This window comes from Trachypithecus francoisi, unplaced genomic scaffold (assembly GCF_009764315.1).
Source record: "Trachypithecus francoisi isolate TF-2019V2 unplaced genomic scaffold, Tfra_2.0 Lachesis_group4, whole genome shotgun sequence".
NCBI lineage: Eukaryota > Metazoa > Chordata > Mammalia > Primates > Cercopithecidae > Trachypithecus > Trachypithecus francoisi.
This window is the reverse complement of record NW_022681469.1, coordinates 65,193,153-65,211,707: the sequence shown is the minus strand read 5'-3', so window position 1 is coordinate 65,211,707 and position 18,555 is coordinate 65,193,153. Positions and strand designations below refer to the sequence as shown.

General features: G+C 38.6%; 1 protein-coding gene across 2 annotated transcripts in view; it reads left to right on the top strand.

The window, feature by feature from the left end:
• Window positions 1-3,468: 3,468 nt before the first annotated feature.
• The window catches only part of SEMA3D (semaphorin 3D), a 208,927-nt gene continuing 193,840 nt past the window's right edge, over window positions 3,469-18,555 (top strand). For both annotated transcript variants that reach the window (XM_033193172.1, XM_033193173.1), the window contains exon 1: window positions 3,469-3,842. The gene's annotated coding sequence lies outside the window, so the exon portion shown is untranslated. The remainder of the gene's footprint in view (window positions 3,843-18,555) is intronic.

Below are 18,555 nucleotides of genomic sequence, written 5' to 3'. Positions count from 1 at the left end.
GTTTCAATTTAGATGCAATGTAACATATATGCCAATTTTCTTGGATGAGGATAACAACATCTCTTATCTGTCAGTGCTGATAAATTGATATACGAGAAAACATTTGTAAAGTGGTATTTATTATAAGACAGAGAGGTTTTGTGTATGACTAAGGTATGACTAGTTTTAGAGAAGTAAGCATTAAAATGATATGCTTTTTAACCCAATTTTCCTTGCTTGCCTCTGTGCATAAACTTTGGGGTCTCCTTTATCAATCATTTTCTTTCACGTTCACCAAGTTTTCATTTGATTTGTGAATATAAAACTGTGCAGAGAGAACTAAGATTGTAGATTTTGTTGGGTTTAGTATCTTCTGCTGAGAGTACAGCCAAATCTTCTGCTAGATTTAAGCTCTGGACCCAGTAATTACCTTTCTCCTGTCTTCTGGGCAGAGGTAGCTATATGTGGAATTGGGGAAGCCTACAATACGTCTATTCTACCCTAACCCATCCCTGCCGCCTTTTCCCATGGCTCTCAATATAGATTGATGATTACTGAAATTATACAATTAGAATTTTATTCTTTGGATTTGTTTGGCATCAAATGTGATCCTTTGAGAAATAGTGTATTTCATATTGCCTAACACATATTACTACCATAAAATGAAAATTACTTATTCATATTATATCTGTGAGCCTGGATAGAGATGAGTGAGGAGTAGTATGTCTCAGAATAGCCTAGATTCTCAAGGCACACAATTTATTTATTCAATAGTGTTTCCAAGAACATGAAAGTTATTTGTTTTCTTTTCTTCTTCTTTTTGTTTGTATTTTTCCTCTTGGACTGAAACAGGCATACAAGCAGCAATTAGGTGGTTTTAACTGATGATATACACATTGCTTTCAGTGAAATTAAGGCTCACTTGTTAAATCTTGAATAGTCACCCTTGAAGACAAACTAAACCACACAATACACCTTATATTTTTTGTAAAATATATTTTTTTCCCACTGGGTTTTAAGAATTTAGATAGGGTATTACCCCTATAGGACAGAATACTAAATTGCTTTTGATGAAAGTAAATCTCAAACTCTTAGAAAGGGTTGTTAAAGCTATCTTGGTGGGACCCTATACAGTTATTACAAATTCAGAAATAAATCCAGTGACTGAATATTAACATTATTTCTACTGTTTTTATTAACTTGTTTAACATATACATATTGGTCAAACACCTAGCACATTCAAGACATTCAGGGAAGCAGCCTGAAGATTACGGAGCCATGAACACAGCTGAGGCCATTTATCACATTGGGCAATATATTAACAGTTGATTCTGTCTGCTTTGTGCTCAGAGTCATTAAAAGGAAGGAAAGCACAGAACTCATGCTCCAGATGTTGTTTTCTCATGGTATGTTCAGGATACTCTGGTAAATTCTGTCTAAATTTGAAGTCAGAACATCTTAAACTAAATCACTACAATACAATGTCACAGGCATTATATTAGAGGATGAAGAAACAAAGACACAAAACAGCCAAAACTTTTGTATGGGATGCAGACACATGCATAACTAATTATAATATAACATGAAAAGAGCTTATTATAGCAGTGAAATCAAAGTGCTTTGGGAAAACAGGAGGGAGTAATTAATTCTATAGGGGGTTTATGGAAAGGATTGAATGGTAGCAAAGGAAGGTGTCATTTGGTTTAAGCATATTAAGCTACAACTTAAAAGAGAAAAGAGGAAAACGGGAAATCCAAAGTTAACCACAATTCTAGTTACACACAAAATTCTGGTCAATAAACAGACAACATTATTTAAAAGTTTAAAAATAGAGTTGTTGTTGTTTTTTTTTTAAATCAAAAACTGCTTACTATAGACTCACCATATATGGGGGACAAAAAGATATTTTGTTTTCACAACGACCTTGCAGTTTGGATGGAAGTGCAATGACATATACAAATGAAAATAACATAAAAACATAGAAAAATACAATAAACAATTGCATGACTAGGTGCAGAATGAGTGGTGTAACATTAAATATAAAACATTCAGAAAAAAATGAAATAAAAGTTGCTATAGTTTGAAATAGTCTATGAGGACTTAATTTTTTTTTTCTCTATCCAAAGAGGGTATTTATGGGGTTGATTGGTTGTGAGTCCAAACCAAGTTTATAGAGTGGGGCAGCGTGAGACACAAGAAAAAGCCTTGGTCAGATTTGGGAAACCTGAGCCTTTCCTTAGCCTGACTCTGCCACCAACCACCTATAACTTAAAATGACTCATTTAGCTTCTGTGGCCCTCAGCCCTCTGCCACAGATAAAAGGTCAAAAGAAGAATGTCTTCTACCCCTTTCAATTATTCCATTACTGCATTTGTCTGTTCATCATCTCCAAATCAAGATATCTTTTGTTACTTGCTAAGGGAGCTTTGGGACCCTTGATTTGTGCTCTTAAATCAAGCTGACAAATGCAGGATCCCATGGCTGCTTTCTTTCCATGTCTCTACCTCATGTCAGATTTATGTTTGGGACTAAGGGCAAGGTGTGTGACTATAAACATGGATTTCCCATCACAAAGGATTTGCCATGCAGCTAAAAATGCCTGACTTACAGGGCTCACCAAATGCACAGGCCTTTTTATAATGTCCCTGACGGTGGCCTCATGAGCTCACATTGTCATATATTTTTGCAGAATCTGTAGAAGTGAGATATTTCTGTGTTACTTTTGCTTAAAGAGGTAGAAGTGAGATATTTCTGCATTACTTTTTCTTAAAGAGGATCCTGCATTCAAATTGCATAGGTTCCAGGTTCATCAAAACTTAGATCTTTTCCTTGTCGTCATATACTTCTAAGTTCCTACTACGTGAATAAGGGGTGCAAAAATCTAAAAAAAAAAAAAAAAAAAAAAAAACTCCCGAAGACAAGAATATGAAGCACATCTCTTTGTAGGTCTGGTGTAAGGGAAAGAGGAAGAAAGGATTACATTCTACTCGTTTTTATCTCTTTCTGTTTGGTCTTTATTGGGCGCCAGCCCCTTAATGGAGGGCTGATCCCTGTTCTTCATCCCTATGCCTGCCTTGTCAAGGCCATTAACTATGGACTGAGGTTTTACATAGTGGAACGCAGATATTGTTTTGTGGGATTAGCATTTTTAGGACGGTGTTTGTGGTCACTTTCTCTGTTTCTTCCTCACGAGGTCCCTTAACAGGTTTTATGGTATAGAGAAGGAAATAAAGAGGTCCCCAAACCACCCAGAAGGAAGATCAGACGTCGGAGGTTGCTTTACATATAGGGTGCCCTGTCCTGATAAACATCCGTCAGCGCGACCGGGGCTACCTCTAAAGCCATGCTATTGGCAGCCTCGGCGCAGCAGGGATGAACTTTCTGCACGCTTGGGAGTTCTGGCGTGCGCAGTGGAAGGGGGGCGGGGGCTGGGGGAGGAGATCGGAAGGGGAAAGGTAATCCCCGGCGTTTTCAGCATCCTCTTTTTAGAAAGACTGAGTCTCTCCCAGGACAGCTGCTGCGGTCACACCACAAATTTAAAAGCCGCCCTCCTGTTTGGAGCGTGCCTTTCCTCGCCACCCTCGCCTCCCCAAAGCTCCAGCTGGTGCCTCGCTCTCCGCCTGTCCCAGCGCGGCGCTCGGGGGAGGCAGCAGCGCCCCCTGCCTCCCGGCCTGGCCCCTGCGGCCGCAGCTTCCCGGCTCTGCCAGGGCTGCTGGCGGTTCCGCCGCTCAGCCAGGGCTGCGGCTCAGAGGAACGCGCGCCGGTGTCCCGGGTCGCTGCGCCGCTGGACCTCAGCCTGCATCCCGTTCCTCTCTCCCTGAAAAGCCACCAGGAAAAGAGAGAGAGAGAATAGTTCACAGCAGGTAAGTCTGGTTTGGGTCACCTGCTACTCCAGTGGGAGTGTGTGCTGGAGACCGCGGTGCTAAGCGGGGGTAGTGGGATTTGGGGGTGGCTGTGTCCGAAGTGGTGGATGAGCAGGGTCTGGGAGATAAGGAACCATCCTGAGACAGAGAAGGCTTCCGCGAGCGGACAGAGAGTGGGCGCCCAGGGTAGCAGACGCGAAATCGGTGCGCAGTAAGCGCGGCGCCGGCTTCAGCGCGGCCCCTGGGGCGCAGTCCCACCCTGCCTCAGCAGCTGCGGAACCTACTCCTCCCAAGCCTCCGCCTGGCAGCACCGCACAAAGTTTTCCTCCCGAGACGCACCCAGGAACTTTGCGCTCTCCCTGGTTTCCTCGCTCCCCCACCACCCCTCCAGTTCTGGGCAGCGGAGAGCGCCTATGAACGTGTCCCCGGCTTCCGCCGGCTGCAGGTTGATTTGGAGACGCTTTGGTCGGGAACATCCGGGGAGGATTTGACCAAAGGGCGTCTGCGCCCTCGCTCGCTCCTTTCGCTGTTGGTCTAGGGGGAAGGGAAAGGGGCAAGGAAGAGGGAAGGGAAGCGTGGTGGTTTTTATGTAGTTTTGAGAGAGGAATGGGCGACGCCTTTTTCCTCGCCGGGGAATCGCGACGCTCCGTCTGATGGAAGTGTGCATCCTTTTAGATTTAGAGGGAAAGTTGGAGTCAAAGAGCAGCCACAAAGCTGGCTATCTGAAATGTAGTTAAGGCAAAACACTTGGGGGATCCCTTTGTAGTAGTGGGCTTGGCTCACTTTGGAAAGGCCGGATTTGACCCGTGCTGGGCATTTAACCAGGAGTGCGGTCCCCCGGGTGTTTCCTCCCGGCTTCCGCCCAACAAACCCGGAGTTAATGCGTTAATGGGCTACGCTGGTAGCGCACGGGCAGTTTTCGGCGCTGATTCTCCTCCTCTGATGACTTGAGTTCAACCTACTGGGCTGAGTTGCTTTGACTCCGTCCCAGTGCAAGGAAGGAAATTGACAGAAGGAGGAGACACTGCGCTCTGGCAGGGCGCTCTTGGATCCAGGGGACTGGACCAGAGCCGCGCCAGCAGCTGGGGCCGCTAATGTCCGGGATTCCGAGTTATGGGGACAGGAGTTAAACGGGCGAACTTTCAGCGATTTCGCCTCGAGCGAAGCGGTAATAAAATGCAAGCTTCTCTGCGTGGACTCTTATTTCATCACCAAAACCCCACCACTTCTCCCTTAAATTAGTGCTATTTATACAAGCAAAAGAAGAGAGGAGAGGAACCAAAGTTTATGGTTTAGCCTAAAAGGGTTCTCCTGAATGTATGCGCAGGCGGGGAATGGCGTGGTGGGGGCGCGCGGAGACGAGGGGGAGGATTTCCTAACAGAGAGGGAAGGGTTGAGGCGGAGGTAGAGGAGAGGTCTGAGACATCTCCTGGGTCTGGTGCTGCTGCTGTTGTGTAACCATGACAACCGCGGGGGCAAGGGCGGTCAGAGCCTTCCCAGTCCTGCACGTGGAAAGAAAAATGTGAAAGGCGGAGAAGGGAGAGAGCCACATGTCATCACTCCAGTGATGCCTTCCCTTCTCCTTTTCCTTCTCTTTTTTGTTCTCCTTCTTTGAGGCCAGACAGCAAGGAGGATGAGCAAGAAGACACACATATCATCACTCCAGTGATGCCCTCCCTTCTCCTTTTCCTTCTCCGAGGCCAGACAGCAAGGAGAATGAGCAAGAAGATCGCGATTGGGAGTGATCAGCCCCAGCTGGCCACTGCTTTAACCTACTCCGGTCTTAGAGTCTCTGAGACTCGCCCCAGCAGCTAAGGCTGGTCAGGGGTGCAATCTCTGACAGGCGCAAAGTGATGACCCTGGTCAGGGAGATGGGAAAAGACCTTGGCTCTTGGAAGGGAAAGGCCAGGAAATATAGGAAGGTGATGTGGGACGAGATAAGAGTAGGGTCAAGGGCTGAGAGACAGTAACACAGTACTGCTTCGGATTGCCAACATTTCCAATGGAATTTGCCCAATTGTGAAATGGAAAATTGCTAGAGAAAGGAAGAGACATTTATCAAACACCAATTGTGTTTCAGGTGCTGTGAACTTTATCACAATTAATATCCTCAACAATATGATACAAGTGTCATTATTCTCTTATTCTTTTCATTTCTTTTTGAAAAGAAAAGAACAAAAAAACAGAGACATAAAGAGTTATAAATGGGTATTGTCCCATTTTGGCTTTTATGTTCTTAACAAAGAATCATAATTCTTAAAAAGTTGTGTTGATGGGGGAATAAGCTAGGTAGTTATTATTTTAGACATGATAATAAATGAGATGCAAAAATGTTGCTTGATGTGCCCAAATATAGGCTGAGTAAGGGACAGGGCTGAGATAGGAACTGTTTTACCTGGGTGTGGGTCTCCTTTCAGAAACTTCAAGCAAGTTGTCGTGAACCCACTTAATGGGAGGACTTTCTGAGGTCAGTTATGATGCTGTATCTGTATCTGTTATCATTTACATGTGGAGGACACTCAAAAATTTAAATGCAATTCATGGTTGAGAATGAGAATGAACCACATCAAATTGATAAGCCCAGAATCATATGTATGTGATATTAAAGATCTATTCATACCTATAGGTTTCATTTTCCTTTGTAGGAATTATTAGTTTCTTTAACAATGTCCATAAAGGGGAAAAAAAATAAAATAATTTCTCAAATAGAAATCCCATGGTTGTGTTAAGAATATCTCCTGAGATTAGTTTTCCTCTGTCTACTTATTGTCCTCATAACCTGAATACCTAAGAATTTACATCGTATTTCAGCACCATTGGTTCACTTTTGTAGTTCGCTCTGGTTACTTTCCTGTTGACATTTTGAGACGAGAGGTTAAGAAAAAGTATCTGGCAATGTAAAATGTTTTGGAATTATTAGGAAACTATAATCAACACTAGCAGAAACTAATGATAAAAGATAGAAAAGTAATTGCTGTGGCTTTCTTTTGCCTTTCACCAGAATTGCCTTCATAAGTAAGTCTTTACTAATGATTTGCTTTATATTTTGCAGAAGGAAAATACACAAAGAAAAGCTGAATTTGTAATCTCTCTTTTATATGGGGGAGGACTAGTAAGCGTGGGAATGGGAATTATTTTTGGTGGCAGGGAAGGTCAGGAATATAAACAACTGGAAAGGCAGAGGAAGCACATCTTCTACTGTTTCCGAAAGGGTAACAGACCGGACTTCAGGTTTCAACTTGAGTCACCAAGCTGATTTACTCTCACATATCTTTCTTTTCCAAAACTAAGACGGATATTGCTTGGGGTTGAAGTTAAATTAATTCAAGAAGTTTCATAGTCTCCAGTTATTCTTCATACAGTGCTCTCATTCCAATGCATGGACTTTTGTTAACTATCAAAAGGGTTATCATAAACCAGAGGTGTCTCTGAAGATAACTTCAGGGATTGGCAAGCATCTCTGTGTCTCAGTGTCTGTTTACTACATTAATAGAGCTACTGGGCTAACTCATTACTATTTTTATTATGCCTGTGTAATATCAAATTCTCAATCTCAAGGGGAAGACATTCTAATTGGTGCTAGTTTAATGAGTATTATGTCTTCAGGTTGTTTGTTATAGCTTCATTATTTTGGCAAAGCAAATGTTGACTCTGAACTTTGCTGTTCTGTCTGGGCAGTTCACTACATTGCTGACACATGTTCCTTGAGAATCATCTTTGTCAATTAATAAATAATTTTCTTCATCAACAAGAGTAGCCATAGGCTTGTTTTGAAAAGTTCTTATTATTCTTCCTTTAAACACCTGGAGCTGCACAGAGTACTTAAGTAAAGTAGTATTTCAACACTCCATAACATAATCCTTGAAAGGAGAAATAAATATTCACATTTGTGGAATAAGTCATAATAACAATAATAGTAATGATGATTTTCTATGGGCAATAACACTGATCACATTCTTTCCTGCCTGAAAACATGGTTTTAAAACAATTCCCATTCTCCAGGAAACATAGCCAAAATCCTTTTTCATTTTATACATTTTCCATACCTGTCAAGCTAATAGTCTATTTTCAAACATTTGTATTCTTCTTTACTTTTTCTGTGGTTATGATCCCTTACTAGGTAATAAGAACCTTGAGGGTAGGAATTTGTCTTCCCTAACTTTTTATACCTTCATGTTGTTCAGTGCTGAACAAATTCTAAATCCTATCGAAGTATAACCAATTGTTTAAATAGGTAATAGTGATTTTGAATCTTTTTATTGACTGTAAAAGTCAAACTAAAGATTTTGGAGTTTATAATTTACTTTCTCTGAGATTTTAGCAAAAAGTGTTATTTACAATATTAGGATTTTACCCCTCATAAAAAATTGTGAGAGACTGGGAGTTTTATGATAATGCATAACACACAGAAATAGTGTCATGATCAGATCAGATAGAGTATATAAAAATAATAATTAAAAATATTTAAGATTATTTTTTGTAATGTTTAGAAGGATCCAATTAATAAAGATAGGTGTACATCATGTATGTCCATGTTAATTCATCCTAACTTTAAATACCTAAATAATAACTAAAGAAAAAAAGAAAATAATAATTCACTGTAACCAAGAAATACAGTGATAAACAATTGCAACACTTTTGAGATTATTTTGAAACTTGAGTGATATTAAGATTAGTAGACATTTATATATAATATAAATAATTAAACATCTATACATAGGTAAGTCTTTTTAAAAAGCTGACATTGTAATGAACTATACTGTTTATATTTGCATTTTAATAACTGTGATGATTTTCAATCCATCATTATTAGTCTTGGATGCTTTAGATCCATGTTCATGTTTAATAATTTTAATAGCCATCAACTAGGTCATCTTTAACTAGCATGCTAATCTTTGACTGGTCAATTTATTCAGTTTGCTCACTCATTTGCAAAGCTCAATAAGCTACAAAGATTACCTTCTTTTTCTCCCCTCCTTTTTCCATGCTGTACTCTTTGGAAGGAGGTCAGCATGCTTAGCCAGCACTTCAGAAGTAGACAGTTAGGCTTCTCTTTCTCATGGGCAGAGTAGCTACATACATTACTTGAAATTATTGTGCATGGAAGAATTGTCTTTTCCTCCATACTTGTTAATTTATTCAGTCACTTATTTATACTAGCATACTATCATGGTTATTTTTTTATACTTGCATTATAATCAGTACTACTTAATTTAATTTATTTATTTATTGCTCAAATTTTTCCAGCTTTGGCCTCTGGGAGCTCTTTCAATTGGCTCCTCTGTCTTTTCAATACACCCCTAGCATTGTGTGTGTGTGTGTTGTGAGCATGTCTTTATTTTTTGGCATTTCAAGATGCTGTAGGCTCACCCTGATCCATTCCTGGAATGAGCCATTTCTCCAAAAATGACTGGTTCTTTCTATTGGAGAACAATATTAGAAAGCAAGATTGGCGTGGGGTAGCATTTTACAGTGGATAAGCCTGAGGAGCCCTATCTCACTATCTTATCCAGGTAATCAAGGTCAACATCAACAGTGGGTGGTAAATCATGTTGATAGTATATGCCCTTGATATTACTGCATTAAAATGACAATTTACCTCTGTGATCTTTCTCCCCAAAACTCATATCTTCAATCTAAGCACAAGAAAAAATCAGATAACTTAATCTAGAGTAGCATTCTACAAACTACCTGATCAGTAATCTTCACACCTGTCTTCAAAAACAAAGAAAGTCATCACTTCTCAGCGCAAATGAACTAAACTAAACAAACAAAAGCCTCAAAATAAGCAAAAAAAAGTCTGAGAAACTATTACAGCACGAGAAGCCTAAGCCTAAAGAGATATGACAACTAAATGTAATATAGTATCCTGCATGGGACCCTGGAACAGAGAAAAAGAAATGTTAGATTAAAACAAAGAGAATCTGAATAATGTATGGACTTTGATTATTGAAAATGTGTCATTATTGATTCATTAATTGTAAAAAATGTCCATACCAATGTAAATGTCCATACCAATAAATAATAAGAATAACTGGATGTGATTTATGGCAGACTTATCTGTACTATTTTCTCAATGTTTCTGTAACTTTAAAAGTATTCAAAAAATAAAGACTATCTTAAATGTATATTTAAATTATATAGTGGAAAACTCTACTAATAGTGAACCATTCTCTGGTGTCAGTAAGATTAATGCATGTATTAGTCATTTTCACACTGCTATGAAGAAATATCCAAGATTAAGTAATTTATAAAGGGAAGAGGTTTAGTTGACTTACAGTTCCACATGGCTGGGGAGGCCTCAGGAAACTTATAATCATAGCGGAAGGGGAAGCAAAAACGTCCTTCTTCACATGGCAGCAGGAGAGAGAAGTACAGAGTGAAAGAGGGAAAAAACCCTTATAAAACCCTTATGTCTTGTGAGAACTCACTCACTATCATGAGAACAACATGGGAAAACTGCTCCCATGATCTAATCACCTCCCATAAGGTCCCTCCCCACAACACATAGGGATTAGAATTCAGATTACAATTCAACATAAGATTTGGGTGGGGACACAGAGCCAAACCATATCATTCTGACCTTGACTCCTCTCAAATGTCATCTTTACCACATTTAAAAACACAATTATGCCTTCCAAAAGTCTTAACTCATTTCAGCATTAACTCAAAAGTCCAAGTCTGTAGTCTCATCTGAGACAAAGCAAGTCTCTTCCAGCTATGCACCTGGAAAATCAAAAGCAAGTTAGTTCAAAATATAATTGGGGTACAAGCTCTGGGTAAATGCACCCATTCCAATGGTAGAAATTGGCCAAAACAAAGAAGCTACAGGCCCCATGTAAGTCTAAAATTCAATAAAGTAGTCATTAAACCTTAAAGTTCCAAAATGATCTCCTTTGACTCCATATCTCATATCCAGGTTATGCTGATACAAGAGGTGGGCTCCCAAAGCCTTGGGAAGCTCTGCTCCTGTGGCTTTGCAAGGTACAGCCCCACTCCTGGCTGCTTTCACAGGCCGGCATTGAGTGTCTGTGACTTTTCCAGCACAGTGCAAGCTGTTGGTGGATCTACCATTCTGGGATCTGGAGGAAGGTGGCCCTCTTCTCACAGCTCCACTATGCAGTGCCCCTACAGGAGGCTCTGGCCACTACTCTATTACTTTGTGGGGGCTCTCACCCCACATTTCCCTTCTATACTTCCCTAGCAGAGGTTCTCCATGAGGGCTATTCTCCTGCAGCAGACTTCTGCCAGGACATCCAGGCATTTCCATACATCCTGTGAAATCTAGGCAGAGGTTCCCAAATCTCATTCTTGACTTCTTTGCACCTGCAGGACCAACAGTACATTGAAGCTGCTAAGACTTAGGTTGCACCCTCTGAAGCAATGGCCTGAGCTATAACTGGGCCCCTTTCAGCCACGGCTGGAGCACCTGGGACACAGGGCACCAAGTCCGAGGCTGCACACAGCAGGGAGGGCCTGGATCGAGCCCATGAAATGTTTTTCTTCTAGGCCTCCAGGCCTGTGACAGGAAGGGTTGCTGTGAAGTCTCTGACATGCCCTGGAGACATTTCCCCCTTGTCTTCATGATTAACATTTGGCTCCTAGTTACTTAAGCAAATTTCTGCACAGGCTTAAATTTCCCCTCCGAAAATGGGTTTTTCTTTTCTGTTGCATCATCTGGAGGCAAATTTTCCAAATTTTTATGCTCTGCTTACTCTTGAGCCCTTTGCCAGTTAGAAATTTTTTCTGCCAGATACCCTAAATCATCTCTCTCAAGTTCAAAGTTCCACAGATCTCTAGGGCTGAGGCAAAATGCCACCAGTCTCTTTGCAAAAACATAGCAAGAGACACCTTTATCCAGTTCCCAACACATTTCTCATCTCCATCTGCAACCACCTCAGACTGCACTTCATTGTTCATACCATTATAAGCATTTTGGTCAAAACCATTCAACAAGTCTCAGAAATTCTAGACCTTCTCACATCTTCCTGTCTTCTTCTGAGCCCTTCACACCATTCCAACCTCTGCCTGTTACCCAGTTCCAAAATCACTTCCCCATTTTCAGGTATCTTTACAGCAGCACCACACTACCCAGTACCAATGTACTGCATTAGCTTGTTTTCATGCTACTATGAGGAAATACCTGAGACTGGGTAATTTCTAAGGAAACAGGTTTAATTGACTCACAGTTCCACATGGCTGGGTAGGCCTCAGGAAACTTCAATCATGGCAGAAGGTGAAGCAAACATGTCCTTCTTCCCATGGCAGCAGGAGATAGAAGTGCAAAGAGAAGTGGGGGAAAGCCCCTTATAATACCATCAGAGCCCATGAGAACTCACTCACTATCATGAGAACAGCATGAGGAAACTATCCGCATGATCTAATCACCTCCCATGATATCCCTCGCACAACACTTGGGTATTACAATTCGGATTACAATTCAAGATGAGATTTGGGTGGGACACAGAGCCAAACCATATCAATGCCTTTCAACTGAATGCTTATGTTTTCCTCTACTTCCATTTACTACTTTGCTGCCATTTTTTTCTGTTGATAATACTATCATAATACATAAATACTGTAAATTAGCTGTTCTTGTAATTACTTATTTTTCTAATAAAATAACATTTGAATTATTAAAAACATTCAGATTTCAAATTATGAGTATAATTAAAGGCTTTCATACAAAAAATGCTATTTATTAGTCATCTTTATAAATCAATCTTAAACATTTAAAAAATATGTGCATTTTTTACTTCTGTCTTTGCTGTTTCAATGATATTGACAAGACACATCAGTGCCAGATGTTTTCAATTCTAGGTGATGATTATGCTTCCAAGATTCTAGCCAAGTGACTACCAAGTAGTAGTAGTGACTACTTACTCTTTTTTTCTCTTTCAATCTCAATAACGTCTACCACATTAAGTGCTTGAAAAATCACTTGCCATCAAATGTTATATGTGTAATATGTAGACCATGACAATTTTGAATATTAAATTATACCCAAGAGTATTAAATTAAATATTAAAGAATACTAAATTATACCCAATATATAATTACATATTATAATTATAATTTAATTATAATATTAAATTATACCCAAATTTGAATATTAAATTATACCCAATTCTACCTCTCCCCAAAATAACTTTTAGAAGCTGAGACTTACATGTGTTCCAGACAATATAGAATGGGCAGCAAATATGGCTACCATCTTACTATCTCCCTATTACATTTTACACACGTGTGTGCATATCTATACACACATACATCCATGTATGAATACATGCACTATACAGTCATGTATCACTTAATGACAGGGATACGTTCTGAGGAATATGTTATTAGGCAATTTTGTCATGGTGCAAACATCATAGAATTAACCTATGCAAACCTAGATGGTATAGCCTATTGCTCCTAGGCTACAAATCTATATAGCATGCTACTATACTGAATATTGTAGGCAACTATGACACAGTGCAAAGTATTTGTGTTTCTGAACATATCTAAACAGAAAAGATACGGTAAAAACATGATATTATACTTTTGGGACCACCGTGATATTGTGATCCATTTTCGAATACAACATTCTTTATATCACATGACTGTATAGATATATCTCTAAATGTCAATTCTCTCTCTGTTTCTCTCTCTCTCTCTCTCTATATATATATATATACACACACACATATGTATATATTATATATACACACACATGCATATACATGTTACTTTACACATTATTCCTTCTCTTCCTTGTGTTCCAAATTGTTGAATTTTTTTTAAAATTGAGTTTTGCTGTCTCTCGGGAAGCTTTCCTTCAGTCAGACCCAAAGTTGTTTTCCCTTTTCTATATAAGCTTTTATACATACCAAAGTCATACTCTTTTTACCTTATATTTATACTTATTTAATAATGACCTGATTCTGTACTTTACAGTTAACTGGAGTTTCTGCTGAATTTGTGCTATACCGGAGAAATGGCTGAAAGTTTAGGCATGCTTTTTTATTTCTGGTTTTAGTTTGTATGAGTGATAGCATACAAAACACATTTCAAGAACTTGTTTGGAAAATGTCATGGAACCTAATCCCAGAATGTGTGACTAAAGAGTGATATCCCACTGAAATTTCTGAAACAATACAAGTGTCTGAAAAGACGAAGATCAATATGACTAATACGATTTGGACTCTTACTAGAATCTTAGATTTTGGGTTTTAATTTCCATTACACAAAATAAATTTTTAAATATTTTATAGAGTGATCTTGTCTTGACAACTTAGCTCAATCCAATAGAGGGATGAAGCAATATAATATTCTGACTAAAATTTTTTAAATGCATGCTTAATTTGCACACTAAGTATGTGAACCTCACTTTTTTTGTACAGACTCATGTTGTCTACTTCTTTGTTTTAAACTTCTATCAATATATCATCGTGATGGCTTGTGAATACTTAATCATGATGAGAATATTAGTTTTAAAAATTTATTTGTAAATGAAAATAATCATCTCAAATGTTAACAAGATTTTAGGTTTGACTTTACGCACTAGAGAGTGAATTCTTTATATATTTTTGCAATTATATATATATATGTTAACTTTATCCTTGACATATTTTAAAATTCAAAATTCATTCTTTTGACCACACTATCTTCTGTCTTGTCTCTTCATATATTTACATAGTTCCCTATCATAACTGAATTCATTGTTATCTGTTTCTTCCCAAGCAGATTGGCCAATTATAAAAGTAGCCAGATTCTTCTGTCTGCAAAATTACCTGCATGATGACAGAGTGTAAGACAAATTATTTATAATTTTGGAAATGGAAGTTAATACAAACTAAGAAATTATAGTAGTAGATTTTGAAATTGATTCCTATCACCTGTAAAGTAGCTGTTCAAAAGCACTTATACTGGATGTACAGACGGGTGAATAACATTTCCCTTTCTTTGGCTCAATTCACATTTCACAGAGCTGTGGGGATTGTTGACTTAGACTTCACTGTGATGAGGCTTGGCAGAGAGTATTCATTGTTCGGGTTTTAAAAAGGGCAAGTTTTTGGCCAGAATAACTTGCAAAAAGAAGGAATGTTATGCTTACACATGTGTACTCAATATTAACTTTCAGAGAGCCTGGGCTAAGATATTACATGATTCCTCACCCTATCCCAGCCCCATTCTCTAGATGTTGATTGTTTAGAAGCCTTCTTTGGTTGTGTCACTATCACATGGGTCTTTTCATATTTCAGGAAATAGTACTTTGATTCATATTTCAGAAGTTAATAGTGTACAGTGAATAGTCATTTCATATCTTGTGCACTTTCACTCGAGTTATTAAAAATCACAATCTCATTCAGGCTTACTTTCCCCTAGTATTTAGCAGTACAAAACCATCATCTCCATGTCAACAAGCAATCATTCTTTTGTATACTTGCAACCCTTTATTACATTCAATAATCATACATGAAGATTTTGAGTTTTCCTTTACTAACTGGGTACAGACAGTGTTGAAGTATATGTGTGCTTTAAGTTGATAGTGTATTAGGATGAGAAAAATCTATTGTAAATTTGCTAAAATGATAAGCAGAGCAAACCAGCATTAGCCATATGGACCAGGCATAGGGGTCTACAGTTTTGCTGTGCTCTTTCCCTAAGGGGCTCTGGCTATGATTTTCCTTTTCAACTGGAATAATTTTATATCTTTTATTGCTACCAACTCTCCCAGTCATCAACTGATGCCCCTACTCCCTACCCCACAGACACCCACTTAATCTTACCTGGAAAAGATTTTTTCATTCCAAATCTACCCACTTGTTTGTAAGATCTCTTTCAGTCCTCAGTAGCTCTTGCCTTCTCCCTTACTTCTTCTAGTGCCACAAGGTTGTTTCTCAAGGATACAAACCAAATGGTTGTTACCTAGGTATCTTTTTTCCATATTCTTATAGCATATTACCAAGTATTGCACAAAATAAGTGCACCGTTTCTAATACTTGATTGAAATTAATCCATTTAGAATCGAATGCATCTGTTTTTTTTTGTCTTGTGACAAACTTGGGCTATGGATCTTATCACAAAGCTTATGTCACTCCTGTATTTCCCATATATTTATATTGCTCTTGAAGCCCTCCTAACTCCAACTCCTCTTTTGTCTTTTCTTTAATGAGTATTTATTTTTCACCTGCTACATGCCAGGTGTTGTAATAGTCACTGATGAAAAACAGATGAAAAAACATGACTAGTGCCCTAAAGTAGACAATTTTAAAAGAATTCTTTATCACCATGGGTTAAATCACATATCGTTAGGGTATCAAACACAAATCAACAAAAGGATCTATTTGTAGTCTTGGTCTTTTTTCTCTGCAGCCTATGCTTAATTACATCACCTTCATCCTCACCTGCTTTTATCTATGTGGAGGTTATGTTCAGAGTATTGTCTCCCTCCTTTCTTTCTTGGGTCCCAGCTATTTCAGCACACCAGGAGCCCTGGCTCAGCACCTGGTATTAGTCCTGATTACTCAATATTTCAGTTATAAAGGTAGTCAATCACTTTAGTAACTAAAAGTGTTAGAGTCCTTGATTAGTTTAACTTTCAACTGAAGCTTTAAAGTATGGAAATGAATGTGGTATCGTGGCTAAGACTATGGGCTGTGAAAGCGGACATCCTGGGTCCAGATCCTAGCTCTGTCAGCTCTTAGTTGTATGATTCAGACAAGTTACTTTCTATATCTCAGTATCCCATTTTTTAATTGGAGTTCATGAAAACACTAATCTCATAGAGTTATTGTGAGGAATACATGGGTTAATACAGGGAAACCAAATACTATATGGCATATTCCAATAGCTGTATGTTACTTTTTCTTTGTCTTACACAGACTGTGCGTATTACAATAGATCAAATTCTATTGTATCCATATAAGATCCATTCTCCTGCCTTTGTATTTTTTATCTGCTGAGTTGAATCCGTCTCATTCAAAGAACAGCCTCTTGGTGGCCTACTTCAAGTATATACCTTCATAAGAAAAGGGTGTTTTTAGAATTGAATATCCCATCTGTTTTGGCACGGAAGTGTGTTTAAAGGGATAATTTTGGGGCACAGTGCAATAGATCATGTTACAGTGATGTGAGGAAGAAGGCAGGACAGTGTAAACCCTTAATCCTAGTTGCCACAGAAGAATCAGCCAGTTATAGAAGCTGAACAGCAAGTAATAAAAGCCTTAAGCACCCCCACTCTGAATTCCCAGACTTATTTCCTAGCATCTCTCTGTTCACTTTTAAACTATCTACTACTGGATTAATAATATTACATATTTTTTGCTCCAGTTATACACCCTCAAATGTGCAATGTATATTTGTTCAATTCTCTCTCTCTCTCTCTCTCTCTCTTTAACCCAATGCATAGTTACTTACTTAGCCTTCCAAGCTAGATCTGCTCTCATTCCCATCTCCTTGTCCACAGTTTACTTCCACTGTGTGATCACTACCTTGTTCCTTTTGTGCCTTGTTTCTTGTGCCTTTTCTAACCAGGTATTGCTCTTGGGATCTTTTGTTAAATGCTCTCACTGTTTTGCTGTTTCAGAATATCTATTTTAGTCTCCCTCATAAGAAAGTGAGGGGAAACAAAATGACCTAATTCACCATCCACTCACTCAAGGATCTGGAACTCAGCCCGGAAACATTCTCCATAATGCAGTCTCATGCCCAGAGACAGGATCATTTGTAGACCACACACCAGTGCTCAACTTGCCCTACTTGAGCTGTCTAGTTACTAAGAGAGCCCAGAATGCTTGCTCCCTAAATTTGGGCTTCAGAGGACTGTGTAGGAACCTGCAGTACAGCACTTGTGCAGTCAAGTTGCCTAATAGAAGCTAAGCACAAATCCCTCAAGAAGCAAGTTTAGGGAGAACCCAGAGATAAATGAGTAACTTCTGCATTTGTAGGGAATCTAATGTGCAAAGTACATCTTTGTTCCATGCTGCTTTATCGGCTTGGCCATTCCCTAGAATACAGTTTAATAGAAACAGCAAAGTATGTTAATCAACGATGTTTTCCAGAAATTGAACTTGAAGGTCACTTCAGCTTCTGAGCAAGTTGAAGTGAAACTGAATAATGTTCTGATTATTTTATGAAAAAATACTTGTTGAGTGCTTTTCTTGGTATGGTTTCAAATTAGGCTATTCCCATAATTGTCTCTTTTGCTTTTGGGTCCTCATCAATATGTCAGATTTTAATAATAATAAACAAAACCCTATCTACAGAAAGTGAAATGTTTTAGAGATAGGATAAATAACAATTACTCTAAATATTTTCTAAGTAATCACAAATAATTATTTAATGATTTCTAAATAATCATTCTACAATATTCATCTTGGGAATATTAAATATTGCCCCATGTTTGCAGATAAATTAGTGTAAAATGTTTCTTGTACTCTTTCAAGTGCAGAGGGAAAAGAAGCCTTTACTCATACACACACACACACACACACACACACACACACCGCTTTAACATGTGTCATTTTCTATTCCATGAGTCCTTAAGGATAATTTTGTTAGAGCAAATCAAGAGAAGGAAACAATTTTAAAGACTAAAACCAAAGTCAGTTCAATTCAAGGTTCATTTTTGTTTTATTTTTCCTTTTTTATATATAAATTCATTCATTCCTTATGTACTTTTATTACTTTAGTGAATACATATTATAAATACGCTGGCTTGCTTCTC